Raw genomic sequence first — 14,084 nt, forward strand, 5'->3', positions numbered from 1 at the left:
TAAAATGAATAGTCAAATGAGCATCATTTGGAAAATGGCAATTTTTTGTGATTATTGTTGTAGCCATAGCTACAGAAGGAAATGCAACGTTGCATGCATATAAGGTGACTGGTGTACATAAATGTCCAAGGAAAGCTTATGACTTTCACTCTCGTCGGTCCCTGAGTCAGATGTTAAAAATTACAAATGCGACTGTTTGGGAAGGAAGGAACATCTGGGGATGTGAATATGCATTCGTTCAAGATGGATTCCATGGGGCTCACCAAGAACCCGTGAAATTTACCCAAATTGGCCCAGAATGCTGTGACAAATGCTTAACTGGCTGTTCTGAGTTCAGACTTAAAATAGAAAGATGTGCAGTTAAAGATTTAAACTTGACTTTAACATAACCCAAATTTGTACTCAAGCTGAGGTTAAGGCAACTCCCATGTTTTGGATCCAAACTGACCCATTTTGGCTCCAAAGTCCCCTTTTGGGACCAAACTCGTCCTTTTTGAGGCCAAATTCCCCTTTTTAGGGGTCAGACTCCCATTTTTTTTAAATCCAAACTCCCCTTTTTAGGTCGAAACTGCCCCTTTTTGGTGCTCAAACCCCCAGCTTTGGGCCAAATTCTCCCTTTTTGGGTCCAAACTCCCATCTGGGTGCCCCAAATTCCCCTTTTTTGGCCCCAAATTCTCCCTTTTTGGACACAAACTCCCATTTTTTTGGATCCAAACTGCCCCTTTTTGGCTCCAAAGTCCCTTTTTGGCCAAAATTTTCCCTTTTTGATGCTGAACTCCCATTTAGGGGTCAGGCTCCCAGGGGTTTTTTTATCCAAACTCCCCTTTTTAGGTTGAAACTGCCCCTTTTTGGTGCTCCAACCCCCAGCTTTGGGCCAAACTGTCCCTTTTGGGATCCAAATTCCCCATTTTTGAGTCTTAAACTTCTCATCTGGGCACCCAAATGCCCTTTTTTCAGCCCCAAATTCTCCCTTTTTGGCACAAACTCCCATGTTTTGGATCCAAACTGCCTCTTTTTTGGTCCAAAGTCCCCCATTTTGGGACTAAACTCATCCTTTATGAGGCCAAATTCCCCTTTTTAGCGGTCAAGCTCCCAGGGTTTTTAAACCCGAACTCCCCTTTTTAGGTCGAAACTACCCCTTTTTGGTGCTCAACCCCCAGCTTTGGGCCAAACTGTCCCTTTTGGGGGCCAAACTCCCAGTTTTGGCTCCAAACTTACCATCTGGGCCTGCAAATTCCCCTTTTTTGGACCCAAATTCTCCCTTTTTGGACCCAAACTCCCATATTTTGGATCCAAACTGCCTCTTTTTGGCTCCAAAGTCACCCTTTTGGGACCAAACCCATCCTTTTTGAGGCCAAATTCCCCTTTTTAGGGGTCCGGCTCCCAGGTTTTTGAATCCAAACTCCCCTTTTTAGGTGGAAACTGCCCCTTTTTGGTGCTCAAACCTCCAGTTTTGGGCTGAACTGACCCTTTTTGGGTCCAAACTTCCCCTCTGGGCGCCCTAATCCCCCTTTTATGGACCCAAATTCTCCATTTTTGGGCCCAAACTCCCATGTTTTGGATCCAAACTGCCTCTTTTTGGCTCCAAATTCCCCTTTTTGGGACAAAATTCTCCCTTTTTTATTCTGAACTCCCATTTAGGGGTCAGGCTTGTTGCAGTGGGGATACTGTAACACGATGTATCAGACCAGGAGGCCCATAGAAAATAAATATATATATGGACAGACTCTTGGTAGATGTTTCAGAGATGTTTATTTCTCCAGCCGCACGACCGGGGCTCTGCCAAGGAACTCCTCAATCCCCGGACCCGAGGGTCCTTGCCCGCGCAGGGGAACACAAAACAACCAATGGGGAACGAGGCTGACCAGGGGCAGGGAAACCCCATCACTGTCCCAGGGCCCCTCTCCCAGGGCTACATGGCAGGGGGAGGAGACCCCGACATTTCACCTGTTTATTTTTTAACAAAAGAGATGTAAAATTTAACAAAATTGAAAACAACAAGAACAGTTTCAAAACAAAACAAGCCACCCTCCTGAGTCTTGAAATGTCCAAACAGATTTTTTGGAACATCTTAGGGCTGACAGAAGGGAGACAGAACTCTCTGAGCATGCTTTGTGGGAAAACTGAGGCAGGAGAGGGTTTCATTTCTTTCCTCCCCCTTGTCATCCCCCACTCGGCATTGGAAAGGGGTTTTTGGGGAAACAATTGGCAAAGGCATGGTTTTGTGAGGGAAACCATGGATGAAAAAACAGATTGGGAAAACACTGCAGGTAATAGGATATAGGGTAGAGGGGAAAGGTGGGATTAGGAAAGGGAGACTGTAGGGGGGCTTATAATGGAGATATTGTCTAACATGACTACGATTTTTAGCATATATACTGCCTTTTACAGGAACACCATCAGGCCCAGTGACTTCTGATGCTTGTAACCCTTTTCTACCTTGTACAATTTTGAATTCCACCACCTCTCCATCTCCCAAGCTTGGGATGCATTTTTCAGGGTTATTTTTTTTAATAGCAGTTCTATGCACGAATATGTCTTGCTGGTTGTCACACCTTGTTATAAAACCATATTTTTGTTTAACATTATACTATTTTACTATCCCTAAGATCTTAGCTACTATGATCTTTTCCTTTTTCCGAGTGGCTGCTGTTTTCTGTCTCGCTGCGTCTTTGCTCTCTCTTTCAGTCTCTCCCGTGTTGGAATTGTCGGAGCTGCTCGTGCCTGTGCACTTTTCCTGGGGTCGCATTCGGGGCCGCGCGGGCTGGGCCAGGCCGCATCGCTCAGTTCTCTGTGCGTCGCTTCCTCTGGTCGCAGCTTCGCTGCTGATGCCAGGCGCTGCATCCACGTCTTGGCCGGGCCCCTGAGCGACGACTCCCCCATGCCCTGCTCCAGCGCACGTTTCGGCTGGGGACGGCTCCGCTCCACCACCATCGCCGCCAGCGCCACCCGTGTGCTGCCCCTCTCGGCCGGGCGTTCACGGGGCTCACTCCACCATGCGCTGTGCGGGGCCGGGCGGGCACTGCTGGATCGCCCCGGTCCCGTCGCGCCTCGCTCCACTGCCGACACCGCAGCTCGCATGGCTCCTCCTGCATGCGGGAACTGCCTCGCAGCTGCTCACAGAGCACTCGGTGCACATGGCCTGGGCCGCACGGTCTCTGAGGCACGCTTCCCTTCACCAAGACACAGCTGACATTGCTCAACAGTCTCGGTAATTAAATAATACTCATGAAAATATTCTTCCATCAGCATGTATTTTGACTCAAAAATAAACTGTGTCCAAATGGTGTTCCAAAACTCCTTGGTAAGAATTAAATCCTAAGAAACATAGAAGAAGTTCTTGAACAACCATGCCAGGAGGTGTTTCAGTTCTTTTTGAGCTTGAATCAGGCTAAAATTTACAAATGGTTGTTCAAGAATCTTTTTAAGTTTAAGATAAATGTCCATATGCGGCTCTGAAAGCCAAGAGTCTTCCCACGATTCCTCCATAGTTTAGATATGGAATAGCAAAACAAAACCAAGAAGAGGAATCCAAAGTTTCTAGGGTTTACTCACACAAATCAGTCTCTTAGGGATCGGGGATGGTTCTGCTCACAATTCTCCATCATTTGTTACAGCGGGGATACTGTAAAACACATATATCAAACCAGCAGTCCTGTGGAAAAGAAATATATATGTGCACAGATTCTTGGTAGATGTTTCAGAGATGTTTATTTCTCCAGCCTCATGGCCGGAGCTCTGCAGAGGAACTGTTACAGTCACGGGACCAAGGGTCATTTGCCCGTGCAGGGAAACACAAACCAACCAATGGGGAACGAGGCTGACATTGGGCAGGGAAACCCCGTGCCTCCCCCCCAGTGTCCCCCTCCCAGGGCTACGTGGTGGGGCGGGAGACCCCAACACCAAGGAGCCTTTGCAACACCAAGGAGCCAGATGTGCATGGAACCCAGGGTGCACTGAGACACAGCGGGGCCTTGTTGGAACCAAAGACACCTCTGCAAAAAGCAGGGGAGCTCCTAGAACCAAGGAATACATTGTTACAATAGAAAAGCTATGGAACCAAGGGGCCATTGTGACAGAGCGGGGCCTCATGGAACCAATTGTCCATTATGACAATGCGGATCAAAGGAGACCATGGTGACACTGCGGAACCTCATGGAAGCAAGGAGCCATTGTGACCCAGTGGGGCCTCATGGAATCAAGGAGACCACTGTGACACAGGTGATGCACATGAAGCCAAGGAGCCATTGTGACACTTTGGGCTTCTTCCCTTCAGCTCTGCAGCTGGCTGTCCCAGCCCACTGCACCATGTGCCACGTGCTCTCCTCAGGGCTCTGCCTGCACACAGGCCCAGGAGAAGTTTTCCTGTTTGTAAGGAAAGAATGGAAAAGCCTGAGCAGGTTTCCTAAACAACAAACCCCACATGCTCAGTCCAGGCTGCCCGCAATGATGTCCCCTTTCTACAAGGGATACTGTGAGCAGGAATGATCTGTGGGAGCAGAATTCTCGCAGTCTTTCCACTGAATTCTCTGTCCCTGTCCTTTCCCTGCCTCTCTGTTGCAGATGGAAGCTGCTGGTGCCATTCTCAGCTTGAAGCCCTCTTTTGATGCAAGCACATGCTCCCAGGTGTGTTCAGCAGCTGTAGCTCAGTGTTGATGCAAAGCTTTTGTGTTCCTCATGGAACCAAGGAGCCATTGTGACACTGCAGGGGCTCATGGGATCAAGGAGACAATTGTGACAGTACAGAACCTCCTAGAAACAAGGCTCCATGGTGACACCATGGGGAATCATGGAATCAAGGAGCCCATTGTGACACAGCGAGGCCGCAGGGAACCAATGGTCCATTTTTACACTGCGGATTCAAGAAGACCATGGGGACAGCACGGAACCTCATGGAACCATACGTCCATTGGGACACAGCGGGGCCTCATGGACACAAGGGGACCATTGTGGCAAAGCAGGGCCTCATGGAAGCATGGAGAGCATTGTGACATTGTGGGGAATCATGGAACCATGGAGAGCATTGTGACACTAAGGAAACTCATGGAACCAAGGCGACCAGTGGGACACAATGGAACCACATGGAATCAAGGCTCCATGATGACTTTGTAGGGCCTCATGGCGCACAGGATCCATTGTGACACAGCAGGACCTCGTGGAACCAAGGAGCCCTTGTGATACCCCAGATGCGCATGGAAGCCAGGGTGCACTGAGACACAGCGGGGCCTTGTTGGAACCACAGACACCTCTGCAAAAAGCAGGGGAGCTCATACAACCAAGGAGTCCATTCTTACAACATAAAACCTATGGAACCAAGGGGCCTGTGTGACACAGTGGGGCCTCATGGAACCAATTGTCCATTATGACAATGCAGATCAAAGGAGACCATGCTGACACTGCGGAACCTCATGGAACCAAGGGGCCATTGTGAAAATCTGGGCCTCAGTGGAAAAAAGGACACAGTTGATAGTAATGAAGCTCATGGAAACTATGGGACATTGTGGCACTGCATAACCTCATGGAGCCAAGGAGACCACACGGAGGAACCTTATGGAACCAAGAGGCCATTTTCTCACTACGGAACCAAGGGGACCATTGTTGACGGTACAAACCTCAGGGAACCAAGGGGCCATTGTGACACTGCAGGGCCCTGTGGAACCAAATATTCATTGTGACACAGCGGGGCTGCTTGTAACCAATTGCAATACTGCGGATCCAAGAGACCACGGGGACACTACGGCACTTCATGGAACCAAGGGGCTGTTGTGACACACCAAGGCCTCGTGGAACCAAGGAGAGCATTGTGGCAGAGCAGAACCAAGGAGGCCATTTGGACAGTATGGACCCTAAGGGAACCAAGGCTCCATTGTTATACAGCAGGGCCTCCTGAAACCAAGGAGCCATTGTGAAACTGTGGGGCATCATGGAGTCAAGGGCACCACTGCTACTAAAATCTGCTGGAGAGAAACCTTCTCACACAGTTTGGAGGATTTGAAAGCAGCTATTCTTTATTGCTGCATGGTGGTCACTCGGGTGATCCTTCATGCATGTGAGTGCACTGAGCATGGAGTGACCAGAGTTTATATCAGACACACTGATTACATATTCATTAGCTATGCCCACTTCCTTTGACTTTATTGGACATAGGTGTAGCCCTTATCACAAGTCCTATCTATTTCTCCAAGGCTGTGCTGTTCTGTCCTACTGTCCTTGATCAGAGTTATTCTGTCCTACTGTCCTTGTCACAGTGCTCGCCCCACATGAGGGGTGTCTGCAACCCCCCCAGCCAATGGGCTTGGGGTGGGCAAGTGTTCCCAAGGGAACAGGGATGGGACAGCTGGGCTGGACTGACCCAAGGGATGTTCCATTCCGTGTCACACCATGATCGGCAAGAAACTGAGAGAAGCAGGAGGTGGAGGGCATTAATTTCTTTTGTAAGACACTTTTCTTTCAAACAGCACCTACACATACAGAACCCTCTCCTGCCACAAGGTGGTTGAACATTTTCCGCTGATAGGAGATTTCCTGTGCATTTGCTTTGCCTCTGTTTGTGGCTTTTACTTTTTGTGGTTGGTTTGTTTGTGGGGTTTTTGGGTTCGTGTCGGTGGGTTTTGCTTTGGTATTTTTGGTTGGGTTTTGGTTTTTGTCCCTATTAAACTGCCTTTCTTCTGAAGCATAAGTATATTCTCCCTTTTCTTGTGGCTTGGTTGGCACCTGATGGCAAGACAAATTGATCCAACTCAGTCCTCTTGCCCAATTATGTTTTGCAGTCACCATTAACTAGATGAGTTTGGTCACAGACTCCCTGCAACTTGGCAGCATCCACAAAGGCCTTGAAAGTGCATTTCATCCCATTGTAGAGATAATAGAAATGTTCCCCAGTGGTGCTCAAGGGCTGGCCACTGAGGGATGGCACCAGGGAGTGGCTGCCAAGAGGACCATGGCTGACATTTGACCCTCATTGTTCAGCCCAATTCCCACCCACCCCATGTTCCACTTCTTCAGCCCAGCTCCCACCAACCTGGCTCTGAGGAGACCCCAGCAGAGCCTGGCACAGGCCTGGCTGGAGTCTGGCCACACAACATGCCCTTCTTTGCCCTCCCACAGGGCTTCTGCAATCCCTGCCTTGTCCTGCCAGGGCCTGCAATGGCTGCAGGAGGATTTGCCACATGCCCTTCCCTTCTGAGCCTGACCAGTCTGGGACTCTCCCAACACCTGGATGGGAAGGCCAGTTCTTTCCCATAGGAAGGAAAGCACAGAGCCCTGGTGTTTCAGGGGCAGATTAGAGGCAACAACCAGAGGCCAAGGCCAGCCAGAGCTGTCTGTCCTGGCAGCTTTTGTCTGGGAGAAACCCTTGCATATAGGCAATTTTGGAGGAGAAGTACCAGTTTTGGCCATGGGTGCCTGCACAGGAGGGACGGTTCTTTTCTATAGGAAGGAAAGCCCAGAGCCCCAGTGCGTGAAGGCAGGTGAGAGCCAGCTCTCAGGAAGCCAAGGGCAGCCAGACTTGTTGGTAATGGCAGCTTTTGTCTGGGAGCAATGCCTGGATATAGGGAATTTTGGAGGCAGAATGCTATTTCAGCCATGAATGCCTGGATGACAAGGAAAACTCTTTTCCTTTTGAAGGAAAGCCCAGAGCCCCAGTGTTTCCAGGGCACATGAAAGAGACCCTTGACATGCCAAGGTCAGTTGGAGCAGTCGGGCCAAGCCAACCACACCTGTTACCCGTTCCCTCGGATTCATGGGGCCCTGCAGTGTCACAATGTTGGTGTCATACTGGGTCCTTGGTTCCATGAGGCCTCGCTGTGTCACACTGGCCTCTTGTTTCCATGGGCCCCACAGTGTCCCAATGGTTCCCCCCTTGCTTCCATGGGGCCTTGCAGTGTCACAGGGGTCTCCTTGGTACTGCAGGATCACAATGGACTCTTGGTTCCATGGGGATTCACAATGTCAGAAGGGTCTCCTTGGTTCCACAAAGTCATTCACAGCCCCTTGATTCAAGGAGATCTTGAAGTGTCATAGTGGTCTTCAGAATTCCATGAGGCCCAGCAATATCACAAGGGACCTTTGATTCCATGAGTCCCCACACGGTTACATGAATCATTATTTCCATGGGGCCTTGTAGTGTCACAATGCTCTCCTTGGTTCCATGGTGCCACACAGTGACACAACGGCCCCTTGGCCTGAGAAGGCCCCCTAGTGTAACAGTGGCTCCTTGCTTCCCTGAGGCCTTGTAGTGTCACAGTGGACTCCTTGGTTCCATGGGGCTGCAAAGTGTCACAATGGCCCCTTGGTTCCATGGGGCCTGTGTTGTCACAACAGTCTCCGTGATTCCATAAGGCCCTGCAGTGTCACAGTCGACCATTGGTTCCATGAGACCCACAGTGTCACAAGGGCCCCTTGGTTCCATTGAGCCCCACAGTGTCACTATGGTCGCCTTGGTTCCACAAGGCCCTGAAGTGCCACAAGGGTCCTTTGGTTTCACAAGGCCTCAAAGTGTCAAAATGGCCCTTTGGATTCATGAGGCCCCACTGTGCCACAATGGACCCTTGGTCCCATGGAGCCCCACAGCGTCACAATGGTCCCCTTGATTCCATGAGGCCCTGCCGTGCTATAATGGCCCCTTGGTTATAGGAGGCTCTGCAGTGTCACAATGGCCCCATGGTTCCAGTGGGTCCCAAAGTGTCATAATGGTCTGCATGGTTCCATGAAGCCCCGCAATGTCACTGTGGTCCCCTTGGTTCCACAGGGCCCCACAAGGTCACAATGGACCCTTGGTTCCATGAGGTTCCTCAGTCACAAGGGTCTCCTTGGATCTGCAGAGTCACAATGGCCCATTGGCTCCATGTGGCCACTCTGTGTCACAATGGCTCATGGTTCCATGAGCGTTCATACTGTCAACAATGATCTCCTTGGTTCCACAGTGCCACCATGGATCCTTGGATCTGCATTGTCACAATGGACCCTTTGTTCCATGAGGCCTTTGTCTGTCACAATGTACTTTTGCTTCCATTAGGTTTCTCAGTGTCACAGTGGCCCCTTGGCTCCATGTGGCCCCATTGTGTCACAATGGCTCCTACTTGCATGAGGCAACAAAGTGTCAAAATGGCCCCTTGGTTCCATGAGGTTCCATGTTGTCACTGTTGACCCTGTGGTTCTGTGAGTCCCTGCTGTCACCAAATCTCCAAAATATCAGCATAAGACTCCTTAACACTGATTTGGTGTTAAAGAGAGCATCATTTATTCAGGCCTGAGCTCCAGCAGGGGATAACTCCTAACCTTACGTGGACACGTGACTCTACAAGTGTGTTGCTCACATACAGTCGCTACATGCATATTACAATTCACCCATTTCCTTAAAACCCACCCCAAGTTCCCAGATTCAGTCCTTGTTTTTTCTAGCACTGCACCCTTGAGCCAGACATCGTCTTCTTCTCTTCCAACCACAGCCATTGTGAAGAGGCATAAGAATAGCCAGAGAGAAAATAAATAATCTTTCTATCTTTCTTGACTCTGGATTACAACTAGTGTGTGCTTTTATGTCCGCCTCGACAACAGCCACATCTGGTGACCCCGAGACGTGATGCAAAGAGCCTGCCTGGAGAGCAGGAAGCTGAGCAGAGAGCAGGGGAGGCGGATTTGATGGGAGGAGAGTAGCAAGGAGAACTACCAAGATCTGGATCAGACTGCAACCTTTTAAAGGTGAGCCCGTTGATAACAGAATGGGAGCACATACATCCCAAGAGGAAAATTCAGTAGCTAATATATGGATGTTGATTTTAAAATGATGTTTAAAATGATGCAAAATGACTATGAGCTGATATTGCACAGACTGTAGCTTTGGTGCAAAAGTGCAAAAAGATGAGCACAAATCCCGGGTGGCAGATGCGATGTATCCAAGTGGGGAACCCCCTGGAGGTCTGAGCAGGCAGGGCGAGCACGGCTACAACGCAGCGAAAGCTCGAATCAGCGGCGGGGCCGGGCGGCCACAGCCCGGCCTCCAGCAGGGCAGGGAAGGTGGGCCGGGGATCCTGGGATCTTTCTCCAAAGAAAAAGGACGAACGGCCGAAAAGAACCAACAGGTTCTCCCTCCGAGAATGCCAAGAGCGAACTGACCCCACACCCAGGTGAAACAAAGGAGTAGCCAGGCCCACCCCACCCCCAGGGGGCAGCTCTTTTGTCTTTCCTTAACTACAGAGAGATTTGTATCTTAGTAACAGTATGGGGGAAGATTCCTTTAACAGAAAAATAAAACCCCAACAGAAACATTTCTATTATCTCTACAATGGGATGAAATGCACTTTCAAGGCCTTTGTGGATGCTGCCAAGTTGCAGGGAGTCTGTGACCAAACTCATCTAGTTAATGGTGACTGCAAAACATAATTGGGCAAGAGGACTGAGTTGGATCAATTTGTCTTGCCATCAGGTGCCAACCAAGCCACAAGAAAAGGGAGAATATGCATCAGAAGAAAGGCAGTTTAATAGGGACAAAAACCAAAACCCAACCAAAAATACCAAAGTAAAACCCACCGACACGAACCCAAAAACCCCACAAACAAACCAACCACAAAAAGCAAATGCACAAAAATAAACAGAAGCAAATGCACAGGAAATCTCCTATCAGCGGAAAATGTTCAACCACCTTGTGGCAGGAGAGGGTTGTGTATGTGTAGGTGCTGTTTGAAAGAAAAATGTCTTAAAAAAGAAATTAATGCCCTCCACCTCCTGCTTCTCTCAGTTTCTTGCTGATCATGGTGTGACACGGAATGGAACATCCCTTGGGTCAGTCCAGCCCAGCTGTCCCATCCCTGTTCCCTTGGGAACACTTGCCCACCCCAAGCCCATTGGCTGGGGTGGTTGCAGACACCCCTCATGTGGGGCGAGCACTGTGACAAGGACAGTAGGACAGAACAACATTAACTCTGATCAAGGACAGTAGGGCCGAACAGCACAGCCTTGGAGAAATAGATAGCACTTCTGATAAGGGCTACACCTATGTCCAATAAAGTCAAAGGAAGTGGGGATAGCTAATGAATATGTAATCAGTGTGTCTGATATAAACTCTGTCCACTCCATGCTCAGTGCACTCACATGCCTGAAGGATCACCCGAGTGACCACCATGCTGTAATAAAGAATAGCTGCTTTCAAATCCTCCAAACTGTGTGAGAAGGTTTCTCTCCAGCAGATTTCAGTAGCAGTGGTGCCCTTGACTCCATGATGCCCCACAGGTTCACAATGGCTCCTTGGTTTCAGGAGGCCCTGCTGTATAACAATGGAGCCTTGGTTCTCTTAGGGTCCATACTGTCCAAATGGCCTCCTTGGTTCTGCTCTGCCACAATGCTCTCCTTGGTTCCACGAGGCCTTGGTGTGTCACAACAGCCCCTAGGTTCCATGAAGCGCCGTAGTGTCCCCGTGGTCTCTTGGATCCGCAGTATCGCAATTGGTTACAAGCAGCCCCACTGTGTCACAATGAATATTTGGTTCCACAGGGCCCTGCAGTGTCACAATGGAACCTTGGTTCCATGAGGTTTGTACCATCAACAATGATCTCCTTGGTTCTGCAGTGTGAAAATGGCCCCTTGGTTCCATAAGGTTCCTCCGTGTGGTCTCCTTGGCTCCATGAGGTTCTGCAGTGTCACAATGTCCCATAGTTTCCACGAGCTTCATTACTATCAATACTGTCCTTTTTTCCATTGAGGCCCACAGTGTCACAACGGCTCCTTGGCTTCATGTGGACCCCTGTGTCACAATGGTCTCCTTGGTTCCATAAGGCCCCACAGTGTCACAATGGAGCCTTGTTTCTAGGAGGTTCTGTACTGTCACAATTGATGCCATGAGCCCCTGCAGTGTCACAATCGCTCCTTGGTTCCATGATTCCCCATGGTGTCACTAAGTCAAGGTTCTAAAAGGTTAAAATTCTACCTAAGGATTTGGAGAAGTTTTTATAATTAAGTTATTGAGTAGAAAAAAAAAAGGTAAGTTAATGATTAGTGGATGCCTAAGCCAGAGCTAAGTGATATATTATTTACCATTATATTTTGTTTAAAATTTTGTTTGTAGGAGGAAACAGAATAAATGAACTCTCATCAAAACAAACTGAAACTAATTGAAACCAATGGAACCAGGAACAGCACCTGGGTTTCATAATAATTAATCAAAAGTAGGAGATCTTGGGCTGCACCAAGAGGTCATGAAGGCCTGCCAACAGCAAGAAGGTAAAAAGGTCACTGTGAGGAAGACATTCCTGACTTCATCTTTCAGGACCACTGACCCAATTCGAGACCACCGACCCAATTCAAGAGAGAAACTGCACATGCGTGAAAGACCAATGATCTCATTTTAATATGAAGCAGAGGATGGGAGGTGCTGGGGTCATACATATGTAGAAGATGTAAAACTTTGAGTAATAAAGGGAGAACAAAGAACCTTGTCCTTGGCTGGCAGGTCTTTAGGAGGCTGCTCCCATGCTGCCCGCCGGTGCCTGAATAAACAGACCACTTTCTAACTTTAATTAGTTAGAGGGTCTTTTGTCCATGGATATCGGGATTTAACGAATCACGGATACATTCCAGAGAGGGGGCTGTGAGGTCAGAGAGGGGCTGTGTGATGTCCCAGAGGGGGCTGTGTCACAGAGGCACCTCTGTGGCTGTGTGTGATAGAGGCACAGAGCAGGAGTGATGTCAGAAAGGGGCTGTGTGATATCACAGAATGGGTTGTGGGAGGTCACAGAGTGGGCTCTGACACCACAGAGTGGGTTATGTGAGGTCATTGAGCAGCTCCGACATCATAGAGGGGACTGTGTGACATCACAGAGCAGTTGTATGACATCAGAGAGCAGGCTTGGACATGCCAGGGCAGCTGTGGGACATAACAGAGTGGGCTGTGATATCCCAGGGTGGCTGTGAGACATCGCAGAGCATGCCGTGGCATCACAGAGAGGGCTGTGAAATCCTAGAGCAAACTGTGATATCAGAGTGGGCTGTGACATCACAGGGGGGCTGTGTGACATCACAGAGAGGCTGTGGGAGGTCACTGGGTTGGTCACTCCGCTCCGGCCCCCCGCAAATTTCCACCCCCCAGAGAAGTCTCCCCTGCTGCTCGTGCAGAGCAGGGTCCCCTCTCCCCCCAGCTCCCTCCTGTCCCCCAGCGCTGCAGCCTCCCCCAAGGATGTTCCACAAATCAACCCCAGAGCTGGACATGGGGAAAAGGGGCCGGGGCTGTGTGACCAGGACATCAAGGACGTGCATTATCCCGGTCACTGTGGCCTGGTTTGGGTTCCCCAGGGCAGCAAAGATGTCTGGCAGCTGGAGCAGGGTTAGGGAAGGGCCTCCAAGCTGGGGCTGGAGCCCTTTGGCTCTGAAGAGAGGCTGAGGGAGCTGGCCTTGTGCAGCCCCAAGAAGGGAAGGCTGAGGGGCTCCTCATCCCAGCCTGGCACTGCCACCCAAGAGGTGATGGAGAACACAGAGCCAGGCTCTTCCCCGGGGGCCTGGTGGGAGACAAAAGCCAATGGGTGGCAGGGGAATGAGGGGAGGTTCAGCCAGGACATGAGGAAGCCTTTGTTCCCATGGGCTCAGCCAGCTGCTGAGATGCTGCCCCGTCCCTGTCCTTTGGGATTTTCCAATGCAGAGCAAATCAAGCCTTGGTCTGAGCTAGTTTCTGCCAGGTTGGGCTGCAGACTTGCTGAGATCCCTTCCAACCTCAGCTCTCTGATGATCTCAGGACGATGCTGCTCCCTGTTTCAGACTGGTGCAGAGCAGATGTTTATGGGACAGGAGCCCTCTGGGGCTGTCAGGGACCTGCAGCTTGCGAGGTGCACGAGCACATCCTCATTAGCTGGGTCATTTGAGTGCTCTTAGGAAATGGCAAATTTTCCCACCAGGAGAGAACAGGAATTTGCTGGAAGTATACGGATGGCAGGAGAAGAAACACTGATCTTCCCCTCTCCTTGTGTTACCACTATTCTGTCTATTATTTCATGTCCCTCTTCACTCAGGTGTTTCCACCTCTCCTGTTTAATGGCCATGTCTAAGGACATCTCTTCACCAGAGCAGCAGGATCTGTGTCCTTCCCATTGCTCCCAGAT

This window comes from Coloeus monedula (assembly GCF_965178545.1).
Source record: "Coloeus monedula genome assembly, chromosome: 35".
NCBI lineage: Eukaryota > Metazoa > Chordata > Aves > Passeriformes > Corvidae > Coloeus > Coloeus monedula.